The sequence below is a fragment of the Dermacentor variabilis genome, chromosome 3 (assembly GCF_050947875.1).
Source record: "Dermacentor variabilis isolate Ectoservices chromosome 3, ASM5094787v1, whole genome shotgun sequence".
Taxonomy (NCBI): Eukaryota; Metazoa; Arthropoda; class Arachnida; order Ixodida; family Ixodidae; genus Dermacentor; species Dermacentor variabilis.
In genome coordinates this window covers 179685930-179698314 of record NC_134570.1, presented here as the reverse complement: position 1 = coordinate 179698314, position 12385 = coordinate 179685930, and positions in this window count along the sequence as shown.

Below are 12385 nucleotides of genomic sequence, written 5' to 3'. Positions count from 1 at the left end.
CCACCGCCGTCGTTGCGGCCATACTCGCTGCGGCCAAGATCACGAGCGAGGAAAGCGCCGCGGACACCACCTGCCCCAACACACAACAGAACATCATGGTCGTAAGTACACCGAACGAAGACAACACGGCAAGGTACGCTATTATTCAGGAAATATCTATTCAAGGCAAACCCTACGAAGTCAGCGCATATCGCACGACACCTCACGACACCGTAAAGGGCGTCATCAACGCCATCCCCATCGACGCGAGCGCCGAAGAGCTCGGTAGAAACATCGTCAACGAGAGGAACCCGCTAGCAGTGGCCGCAAAAAGGATTTGAAGCACGACCACTGTGACTGTGGTGTTCCAGGGGCCCAAGGTTCCGAACTTCGTCCGATACGGAGTCACCCTGATACCGTGCCGCCTCTACAAGAAACAGATCGACGTCTGCCAGCAGTGCGGCCGAGTGGGACACCGCAAGGACGTGCGCCCGACCCCCACAATCAAGACATGCCGGGCCTGCGGGCTCGCGGACCCTACAGAAGACCACCGCTGTACCCCAAAATGTCAGTTGTGCGGAGACGAACACCCGACCGGAGACCGAACGTGCAAGACGAAATACAAGATCACCTACGTAGTGCGCAAGCGACAATGGGAGCGCCGACAGGCCGAACACCAACTGCTATTGGAGAGCGATTTCCCGCCACTCGACAAGCCGGCAGATGCGCGAAAGTCAAGGACCCCGTCAGAAAACCGCGCGCCCAAATCCAGAGACAGTAGCTGCTGCAAGAGAGGCCTCAGCAGGAAAACATCGCCATCACGTGAGCGAGTGAGCTGGGTCGACGCAGCGAAAGGAAACAATATAAGGAACGCGCAGAAAATCACAGAAACCACGAAAAAAGAAGATATGAATAAGGCACGGGAGGCAAATGAGTTCCTAAGACAAGGAAACGCGGCGTTGCGAGCGACCATCAACAACCTCACGAAAGGGATCGCCGAGATCCGTCAGTTGCTGCTATGCAACAACGAGCCTCTACAGAGACCCACGCCAAGCACAAGCAAGACCGAGGAAACGACAACGAATATCCAGGAGAAAGCCATAGAGGAAACGGCACCGAAGAAGCGAGCCGTCGACGCCACGCGCACGCAAACAGAAAACTATCACATCGATGGCCTCGAAGCGAAATTCGAAGCGACATTGAGCAAGCTCGAACAGCTAATCACGACTAACATCGCAGCAGTGACAGCACTGAAACAAACAATGGAGACCTACCAAGCCGAGAACAGGAACAGAGTCGCCTGCATCGAAAAGGACCCTACTGCCAATCGTAAGCCACCCGACGTTTGTGCCCCTCTTCACGCAACATCCACCCAACCAGGGAGCCCCGTACACGCCAACGCAACACCAGCAGTAGCAGGTGTAACCGCGTGGCAGTGGAACGGTCGCGGCTTCGGAAGAAAGAAGGCAGTCATTCAACAGCACATCGTACATGCCGCGCGCAAGCCAGACATTATACTACTATAAGAAACACTAACCGACGCACCGTCCCTCCCCGGCTACAGAGTGCACAAGGGACCGCCCGACGGCAGAGGCTTGTGCACCCTGGTCGGGAAGGGACTCACGTTCGTCGAACATGAGCTGCACAGCAATATCACGATCGAGCACACACTCACCGAAATCATCCCGGGCAAGAAGAGAAAAGGAAGCATATTTCTGCTCAACGTCTACAGCAACCCATCTCAGACAAAACAGAGATTCAAGACATTACTGCGCAGAGCCAGCACCGCAGCGGGCCGCGACACGCTGATCGCGTGCGGAGACTTCATCGCGATGAACCCTGCCCGGGGCTACAACAAGTACACAGCAAAGAGCCGCGACCTGTACCAAGACGCCACGGAACTCGACTTCACCCTCATCACGGACCCGACACATCCGACGAGAATTGGTAACTTCGTGTCCCGGGACACCACTCCGGACCTCACGTTCGTCAAGAACGACATCCGGGGCGCGATCACCTGGAGAAACACGGGGATCGACCTAGGCAGCGACCACACCATCCTGGAAATCGGCATACCGTAACACAACGACACCAGCATCAAAACACACAGATGAATAGACTGGGATGCCTTTCGAGGCGCCAGAAGCCAGAAGAGCGATGGTGACGACGAGATCGAAGACATCGACTCGTGGACGGCCGAAATCACCAAGAGCGTATGCGACGCGACCAAAGAGATTAAAATGGGCGCGGAGATCGACAAAGTAGACAGCCGGCTTGCGCATCTCATCGAGGCCAAACAGTCGATACTCAATCGCTGGAAGAAACAACGGCTTAACCGCAGACTGAGAAAGAAGGTGGCGGATCTGAACCGAGCGATCGAGGATCACTGCCGCGCTCTCTGCACGCAACAGTGGAACGAGATCTGCAACGCGGCAGACGGGCAGATGCATAGCGGGAAGACGTGGAACCTACTGCGGCACCTGCTCGACGAAACCAAGGCCAAGTCGCACCAAAGGGACAGACTCGCCAGGCTCATACATCGGGCGGTCTCAGCACACGGCGTCGACGAAGTCACTAGGCGCATTAACGACAAATACCTGCCGACTACACCTACCGAACAACACGCGCCGTACAGCGGCCTGCCTAACGCGAAGCTCGAGCGTGACATCGACGTCGAGGAGGTACGCGCGGCCCTGCACGACCTCAAGAGCCGGTCGGCAGCCGGCCCTGACCTCGTCACGAACAAAGCGCTCAAGAACCTCGATGATGGCTCGATTGAAAAGCTCGCAAAATACTACAAGTGCTGGAGAGCGGGCGCGCTGCCAAAGCTGTGGAAGACAGGCAAGACCATCCTGATCCCTAAGCCGGGGAAGCCGCCGGACACGGATAACCTCCGGCCCATCTCGCTCACGTCCTGTGTGGGCAAGGTGCTGGAGCACGCCCTGCTCAACAGGTGGCAAGACTACCTGGAACGAGAAGGGCTGTACCCGGCCACTTTGATCGGCTTCAGACAGCACTTCAGCACGCAGGACGCGATGCTGCAGCTCAAACACCAAATCATCGATGATTGCGGCAGCGCCCGCGACAACAAAGCAATCCTAGGGCTCGACCTGCAGAGCGCCTTCGATAAGGTGAAGCACTCGGCGATTCTGTCCCAAGTCTCCAAGCTCAACATGGGAGAAAGATCCTACAACTACATCAACGACTTCCTCACGGACAGGACCGTCGAGCTACAAGCAGGCAACCTACAGACGCAAGAGAAGAAGCTCGGGAGCACCGGCACACCGCAGGGATCGGTCATTTCGCCGATGCAGTTCAACCTGGTAATGATCGGAGCGGCCGAAAAGCTCGGGCACATCGAAGACGTCAGGCACACCATCTACGCGGACGATATCACGATATGGCTGACCGGTGGCAGCGACGCCCAAATCGAGGGCGCGCTGCAAGCCGCCGTCGACGCAATAGAAGACCAGCTGGAAGGCACCGGACTGAGATGTTCGCCGAGCGAATCGGAGCTTCTCATACTCCCATCTACCAAAAACAGCAGAGGCAAGACCAGAGAACGCGAAAACGAAAAAATCAGAATCGTCTCCAAATCCAGCAACGTGATCCCCGAGGTCGGCAAAATTAGGATCCTAGGCATGGTCATCGAAAAGCACGGAAGAAACGGCGAAACCATCACCCGTCTCAAGGCAAAAGCAGCCAACGCGATTCGACTCCTCAAACGAGTCACTTCCCGAAAGGCTGGCATGAGAGAGGAGAGCCTAACTAGGGTCGTCCAATCCTTCGTCATCAGCCACGTCGCGTACGTTGCAGCCTACCACAGATGGCTGCAACACGAACGAAACAAAATCAACGTGCTCATAGAAGAACGGACAAGACGGCGCTGGGCCTGTTCGATTCCACAAGCACGACCCGCTTGTTATAACTCGGGCTACACAATACGCTCGAAGAAATAGCCGAAGCGCAACGGACTTCTCAACTGGAGCGGCTGTCCATGACCGAAGCCGGGAGGTAGATACTGGACGATCTGGGAATTAGACGCTCGAACGAGGTGGAGATGAAGCTTCCCGTCCCCGAAGAGGTCCGACGCCAGACCAGAATCAACCCTATACCGAAGAACATGAATCCCGAGTTCAACAAGGGAAGAAGAGCGACGAGGGCCAAGGCTCTCATCGACCAGCATGCCAACGACGAAGACGCGCGATACGAGGACGCGGCCGAATACCAACGGAACGCCTTCGCAGCGGTCGTAATGGAGGTGTCAGCCGGCGCCACGAGGACGACAGCGAGCGTGAGAAGCGCCGGAGCGGAACAAGCGGAGGAGGTAGCCATCGCCCTGGCCATCGCCGACGCAGACTGCCACACGGTGCTGAGTGACTCAAGACAGGCGGTGCGAAACTTCGCCAACGGGCAAATCTGCAGGGAGGCTGAGCGCGTACTGCGAGCGGTAAAACTAGAAGAACGAAAAGTACGACTTAAGTGGTTCCCGGCGCACGCGGGCGACGCGTCGGAACGCAATGAGAACTATAATGAGACGGCACACGCAGCGGCGCGAGCGCTAACCAACCGCGCCCCGGCGACAGACCATCCGACGTGGTTGGGAACCAAGGACCGCATGACGGATTACAATGAAATCACGAAGGCCTACCGCCTGGCTCGCAGGAATCTCCCACCCCCGCACCCGGGACTGAGTCGAGCAGAGGCGGTAGTACTGAGACAGCTCCAGACCGGATTGCTACCGAGCCCGAAACTGATGAATCGCATGTACCCCGAGACATATCCGACAGATATGTGCAGAGTCTGCCGGAGGGAGACCGCAGACTACACGCACATCTTGTGGGACTGCATTAAATATCCAGAAGACGCTAAATCAAGAACACTCCCACCGCGGCTCGAGGCAGCCGCGAAGAGCTACGACCGAAACGATCAGCTCTGGGCCGTCCAGCAGGTCGTCGAGGCGCTCGAAAGGCACGGACCCAGCGAGCCGGCAACGGCGAGCGGAGACCCGCGCCGAGTAACGGCAACTTCGAGGATGACGTAGGCCCTCGTCGGGGTGCGCGAACGCCCAACTGCAGCCATAAATAAAGTTTCTCCAATCCAATCCAATCCACAATAACCTGTCCAAATTATTTCAGCGGATTTTCACCCATTACAAGTTTTCTACAACAGAGCAACAATGCAGAGTGCTCCAGCAGCTATAATTTGAACTTCAGATAAACGTTTGAACACTTACGTACCTGCAAAGATGCAAGGTCCGGGTTTAGTACATGGCAGGTGCTACTTGCTGCCTCGATCGCTCGCTCATGGTGGCTCCATCCAAACAGGGCTTTTGTAGCAAAGCCAAGGTGTGTCGTTTGCCAGAATAGCCGCTGCGCGCATTAGCCGCTGTGGTGACAGCGCTATGAGCCGTTGGGGCGGTAGGCCCGTCGTAGGCCGCCAGTTAAGTCACGCACTTGGTTGTCAGCCAATTTTTAAGCAATCTTTCGTAGATATGCCTCTCAGCTGCGCCGTCCGAAGAGGATTCAGCAGGCACGGCGATGCTAGATCCGTGTCGAGCCGCTCACTGGGAAACGCTGCAAATATGTAAGGTCCGGGTTTAGTACATGGCAGGTGCTACTTGCTGCCTGGATCGCTCTGAAGTGATCCATCATCAAGGATCATCATCATGGAGTGATGCGCATCAAATGTAAGGAGTGCATATAATTTTTATCACATAAGTTTTAAAGAATAATTTTATTATCAGCCGTGCGGCAATGTATTTTAGGATGTAGAGCAGAATGCCTCAGCTTCAGTTACGCATCTTCCGTTCCGGCATACTCCAACTGTGCAAAGATGGCCCTTCACACCAGGCTTCCTGGTTATGAGCTGTAAAAGGGAATATGGAATATTGAGTATATGTGCTTGTTCTTCCAATTCTAGCCCACTTTAAACAAAAATCGGCAATAACGTACAGTGTAATTCGGCCTTTTCCAACACTATATATGGCAAAGATTTTAATGTCCACGTCACAGTGAATAACAGCACACACCGGGAAAAGGACAGGAAAGATGACAACAAGCGCACACTTCGAACTGTTTAGCTCCCGCGAATTATATATATGGGGTGATCATTGTTAACTTTGTAGAATTAAAGAAATAGCCTATGGCCGATGGCATAATTCCTGTCCTGGAGTTGCGTATACAAATAGGCAGACTCTACTAGCATGAGAAATTGAAATGCTTATTCAACTAATTAGGAGCAGTTCACAAATTGAATTCTTAATTCGTTACACTACAGCAGATATTGGAAATAATGAAATTTAGCCGGTGAGCTTGCAAAAAGCATCCACTGGAAATGAATTTCCACAATGACACGAGTGTAGAGGTGTTATTTTTCAAAGTTTGGGACAAAATACATAGGCGTTGCAGTTATTTTGGTGTTTCCATGCATAAAAGAGTCCTTTGTTAAAAAGTAAGCTGAACAACAATGAATTTTGCGGCCAGTTTGATGACGATGAATAGCTCCAAACTATAGTGATTCTGGTATTTCAAATGCATCCGCCTACATTAGTACATGCGGCTGCAATTGCTTAATTCCTATATGTGCCGTAATCTAGCTGACTACGAATTTCATTAGTGAATTTTTGGCAATTTATTTAACATGTGTTTAGATTCCTCGCGCAAGTAACGCCCGCCTGTCGGAATAACCCAGCTCAAGTATTAGAATCATGCTCTCCACAACAGGCGAGTTTTGAAAATTCCAGAAATCCTAATGCGGTCACCCTGTATATGCACACGCGAAACGTATAATCATAAAAAAATAATGCAACAAAATAATTATAACTGGCCTTTGGCTGTGTGCCGACTTTAAAATATCCTAAGTGCGCACATCGCTTTTTGCGCATTCTTGAGGTCACAATTCAATTTGCGACAACGTGATGGAAGTCTTGCTGACATCACCACCTTTAGCAATGGCAGTGGCTTCAGTAATGATATTCTTCGGGAGCAGACCTTGTTCGGCACAAGTGCTCCAATGGTGCATGCACAATACTAGATGATGGCATCTGTCTGTGGGTTTATCATTTACTCACGCGGCTGCTTGCTGCGTCGCGATTGAGCCGTTGGACCGATGTCTTTGAACCACGTTATCAACGACTCGCACAACAATCTGGCATCGCTTGGTGGCTCTGCCGTACTCCTGGTCAAGAACGCCGCGTGCGCAGGCGTCCGTGACATCTACGGCACCTATTTAAGCCACTGTCACATTGGCCGACAACTTTGTTCGGCAGCAGTGCGCCAGAGTGCATGCATATTCTGGATGATTGTATCTGGCAGGTAAGCACAAAATTTGGTGCTACTAGTATTATAGTACAACCTTTCTTGCACGGCAGCCGAGCAGAGTTCTTTGTGTCGCTTGCGTTTCTTCTTCCCTTTTGAATTCACTGCTCTTGTTGATCTAAAGTATTCTTGAAATGACACGCCGCAACACGTGCAGGACCGTCAAAAATGAAACTGATGACAAATGTAATAATTGTATGGCAGTACAGCACGAAATCGAAAACTTTAGAAAGGAAGTGCTCTCGGAGTTCCGGTCATTGAAGAAGTGCATACAGTAGTGCAGTGATTCTTGTGACAAAGTCACTGAGATGAACAAAGAGGAAAAGCGCTAATTAAGGAAATCAATGAGCTCAAATTAGGCAACCAAACACTAAGGGAAGGAAAAACGAAGTTGGCACAGCGAGTTGTAGAATTTGAGAAGTATTCTGATAATGAATGTAGATCGGGGCTGTTGCCATCGAATCAGACGCGAACGATGCGGTCTTAAAACTAGGTGAAATCGTTGGTGAACAGGTATCGCAAGATAATTTTGATGTCTGTCATCGCGTCTACAGAATTAAACAAAACAAGCCAAACATAATAGTGTGGCTTGCGCGTCGATAGACGCGAAATTTTGTTTGGTCAAGATTAGGAGGACACGTCTAACGGTTTCATCGCTTGGCCACAACTCTGTAAAAGCTGTGTTTGCGAATGAGCGCTTGATGCGTCAGAATAAGCTGCTGCTCGGGGTTGCTGTGGCTCGGAAGAGGGAGACAGGCTGGCGACACACGTCTGGACAAAGTACGGAAAATGTTCCGCACGCCGAGAGGAAAACTCGCCCGCTGTGCTTGTCAGTCGCTTAAATGACTCGGTAAAGACGACGTGGTCAGTTGACTCGTCGTAGATACACTACTGCACTTCGCAGTTTTCTTCTTTTTTGCTTTTTTTCCCTATACATTACTATCGCCATGTAAGTAACACAGTCTTGTCTAAAATATCTGGCCGGTAAATGCCAACTGTCGTTTCTTCATTTAAATGCGCGATATTTAGTATCCAAGCATGACGATATTAAACTGTTTATTCTCTAGCATGGCCCTATTGTGTGACGTTAATATGGTATCTGAAACTTGGTACAGCAAAATACGTTCCGTTTAGTGGAATAGTCTATAAAAGCTTTGTGCTGAACCACTCTAAATGCAACGGAGGTGGTGTAGTGTTGATGAGTAAGACTAGACTAAATGGGAGCATAGTTGAAGAATTTTCTGTTTTGGAATGCTGGTTTCGACATTTTTGATGTGCGTAGGCGGTCGAATATTGTAGGGGTAGCATGCACTGGCCAACATGGAAGTCAGCCATCATCCAGTGAGGCACGCCATCGTCCTCAGATCGGCCAAAGGCTGCTTGCGACGACGTCCCACCAAATTAAAACGTCGACGTCATCATATTCGACTAGCACCTAGCTTGACCACCCGGCGATAGAAGTACCGGCCCATCGCCACTAATGACACAGAGCAGAGCATGGGTAGGAATGTTTGAGTCTCAAAATAGTAGTGCGAGTAGCGGACACAATCTCCTACGCGACGTCAGTCACTTGTTGGAGGACGCAGCATGGGCCTGTCTAGCGAAGAAGGAACTTTTCAGTAAGGCCAACACGTCGGGAGGGAATCGAAAGTAGCACGAGGGCACCTGTAGGAAAACCTTCGTCGCGGAATCGCTTCTCGTAAAGGCGCTTTTAATTTTCTTGTTAAGCAGTAAGTCTACTACGGGTTTTCTGCCGTGCGTAATCAGCCCGTGCAATGGCGTCACGTGTATATTCAGTAATCGAACTGTCAAAGGAATGACGAAATGTGTCCAACGGTAAAGTTGGTTCCCATTCGAACAAAAGATAAAACGCAGAGCATCCAAAGGTGTCGTGGCGGCAGGAATTAATGCGAACGTCACGTATCGCAGTGAAAGGTCCCAGTCATGGTGGATAGCCAAAACGTACTTTGAAAACGTGTCTGTTCAGGTTTTATTCAAGCGCTCGGTGAGTCCGTTCGCCTGGGGATGGTATAAACTGGTTATTTTGTAATGCGTGGAGCAGTAGCGCTGGATATCGCTGATTACTTTAGACAGGAAGGTACGACTTCGGTCAGTCAGCAATTGACGTAGGGTACTGTGTAGTAAAATTGCGTCATGGAGTACAAAGTCCGCCAAGTTTATAGCACAACTGGTCGCCAGCGCTCATGTCATTGCGTAGCGCGTCAAGTAATCGGGAGTAATCGTCAAGTAATCAAGTAACCTGAAGCAGATTTACGAAAAGGTCCGAGAAGGTCTATACCATCAGGTCCCTATTGCAAAACCTTTTGTCCAGTGCCATGCTGGATTCTGGGCCCAGTGTCGCGCGCTATATGCTGGAGCGGTGGGCAGGCGCAGCATACTGGGGGGGGGGGGGGGGGGGGGGGCTCTTCTGCTGAGCTCTATTTTTTCCGATTCCAAATCTCCAGCCTTGAGGACGGCGCATCGTTAGCTCAAGAAAGACCAGACGAAGGCTTGGAAGGACGAGATTAGGTCGAGTTTAGAGATGACGCCGAGAACGAACTCGTGACGGATGTTATCAAAGGCCTTCTCCAGGTCAAAACCAAGGACGGCTTTCGTGTCCCGAGTGCAGCGTTTCAGGATTTGGATCTTGATAAGCTTCATGGCGTCCTGGGTGGAGTGGCCTGGCCTGAAACCTATCATGTTGTGAGGGAAAAGATCGTTGGTCTCGAAATACTCCGCAATTCTGTTATGGATGGCGTGCTCGGCAACCTTCCCCACACATTACGTCAGTGAAATAGGACGGAGGTTGTCCAAGCTCTGCGCTTTACTGGGCATTGGGATTAGTATGACCTTTGCCAACTTCCACTGTTCCGGTACAATCCCCTCTTCCCAAATCTCATTTATCTCATCTGTGAGAAACTCGATCAATGCGTCCTCTAGGTTTCTGAGAGCCTTTTTGGTAATGTGATCCGGCACGGGTGCTGATCAACCATTGAGGTCATGTAGGGTGCGGCGGATTTCACTGATATTGAAAGGCTCGTCCAGCATGAAGTTCGGCTTCCCTTTGTATACTGGGTATGTCACCTCATCGGCCACAGTTTTGAGCGGCAGGTACTTCTTAGATAGCATCACCAGCACGTCCTTTTCCGAAGATGACTTCTTGGCTTCGTGGAGCGCTTTACCGAGGACACTTCTCTGGTTTGGCTTGGTGCCGGAGTCGTCGAGCAAGGGTATGAGAAAATTCCGTTTGCCTTCCGAGCGCATCTGCCCATCGATTAAATTGCAAATTTCGTCCCATTGCTTCCTGGACAGGGCTTGGCAGTGCTCGTCGATCAGCTTGTTGACCTCGGCTATCTTTTTTCTGAGCTTGCGACTCAAGCGTTGGCTTTTGCACCTCTCGAGAAGTGATTACTTGTCCTCGAGAAGGTGTACTAGCCTACTATCCATTTTGTCTGTCTGTAGATCCGTTTCTATGGTATTGGCGGTGGAGCAGACATCTTGCTCAATTAGTGCGCACCACTGGACGAGACTCCGTCTTTTCTCCACTGGCGGCGCGGGCCATGCGAACCTCACGGAATTTGTCCCAGTCAGCGACCGAGGCCTTCTTTGTTTTCTGCTCCACTTCTAAGCTGCTGGCCGTGATGTGATGATCGCTACCGATGTCTATGAGCAGATTCGACCACATGGCTGAGCCAGCGTTTTTAACAAATGCGAGATCCGGGACACAGTCCCTGGTCAAGGAGGTGCCGCATCTGGTGGGAAAGGCTGGGTCCGTCAATACAGAGAGTCCCGCATCTCGCGCCTCCTGCCACAGGATTCTGCCCTTGACTGTGTCGTGCGCGTAGTTCCACGCGTGAAAGGGGGTGTTGAAATCACCTGCCACAACCAGTGGAGAGTTTCCGGCGCGTTTCGTCGCCCTACTGGTGATGCTTTTGAAATGTTGTCTGTGATCACTCGCGATGTTATATGCGTTAAGTACAAAAATGCTGTAGCTGTTGGATTGACTTGGGATGACTTCTACTAGGAAGGTCGTAGGAAGGTCGCACAGGTCTACGCCCCTACATCCAGTCATGATGACCAGGAAGACGAAAGCTTCTATGAAGACGTGGAATTGGCGATGGGTAAAGTCAAAACAAAATACACTGTACTGAGGGGCGACTTCAACGCCAAGGTAGGCAAGAAGCAGGCTGGATACAAGCCAGTGGAGGGATATCGCGTAGGTACTAAGAATAACAGGGTAGAGTTATTAGTAGACTTTGCACAACACAATAATATGCGGATAATGAATACCTTCTTCCGCAAACGGGATAGCCGAAAGTGGACGTGGAGGAGCCCGAATGATGAGACTAGAAATGAAATAGACCTTATACTCTGCGCGAACCATGGCATCATACAAGATGTGGACGTGCTCGGCAAGGTGCGCTTCTGTAACCGTAGGATGGTAAGAACTCGAATAAGCCAGGATTTGAGGAGGGAACGGAAGAAACTGGTACATAAGAAGCCGATCAATGAGTTAGAGGTAAGAGGGAAAGTAGAGAAATTCCGGATCAAGGTACAGAACAGGTATCCGGCTTTAACTCAGCTAGAGGACCTTAGTGTTGAAACAATAAACGACAATCTTATACGCATCATTAGCGAGTTCGCAACAGAAGTCGGTGTTACCTCCATTAGACAGGATACCAGTAAGCTATCGCAGGAGACGAAAGATCTGATCAAGAAACGCCAATGCATGAAAGCCTCTAACCCTACAGCTAGAATAGAACTGGCAGAACTTTCGAAGTTAATCGACAAGTGTAAGACAGCTGACACAAGGAAGTACAATATGGATAGAATTGAACATGCTTTCAGGAATGAATGAAGCCAGAATCAGTGAAGAACGAACTAGGAATTGGAAAGAGTCAGATGTATGCGTTAAGAGACAAAGCCGGCAATATCATTACTAATATGGATGAGATAGCTTTAGTGGCTGAGGAGTTCTATAGAGATTTCTATAGTGCCAGTGGCACCCACGATGATAATGGAAGAGAGAATAGGCTAGAGGAATTTGAAATCCCACAAGTAACGCCGGAAGAATAAAGAATGCCTTG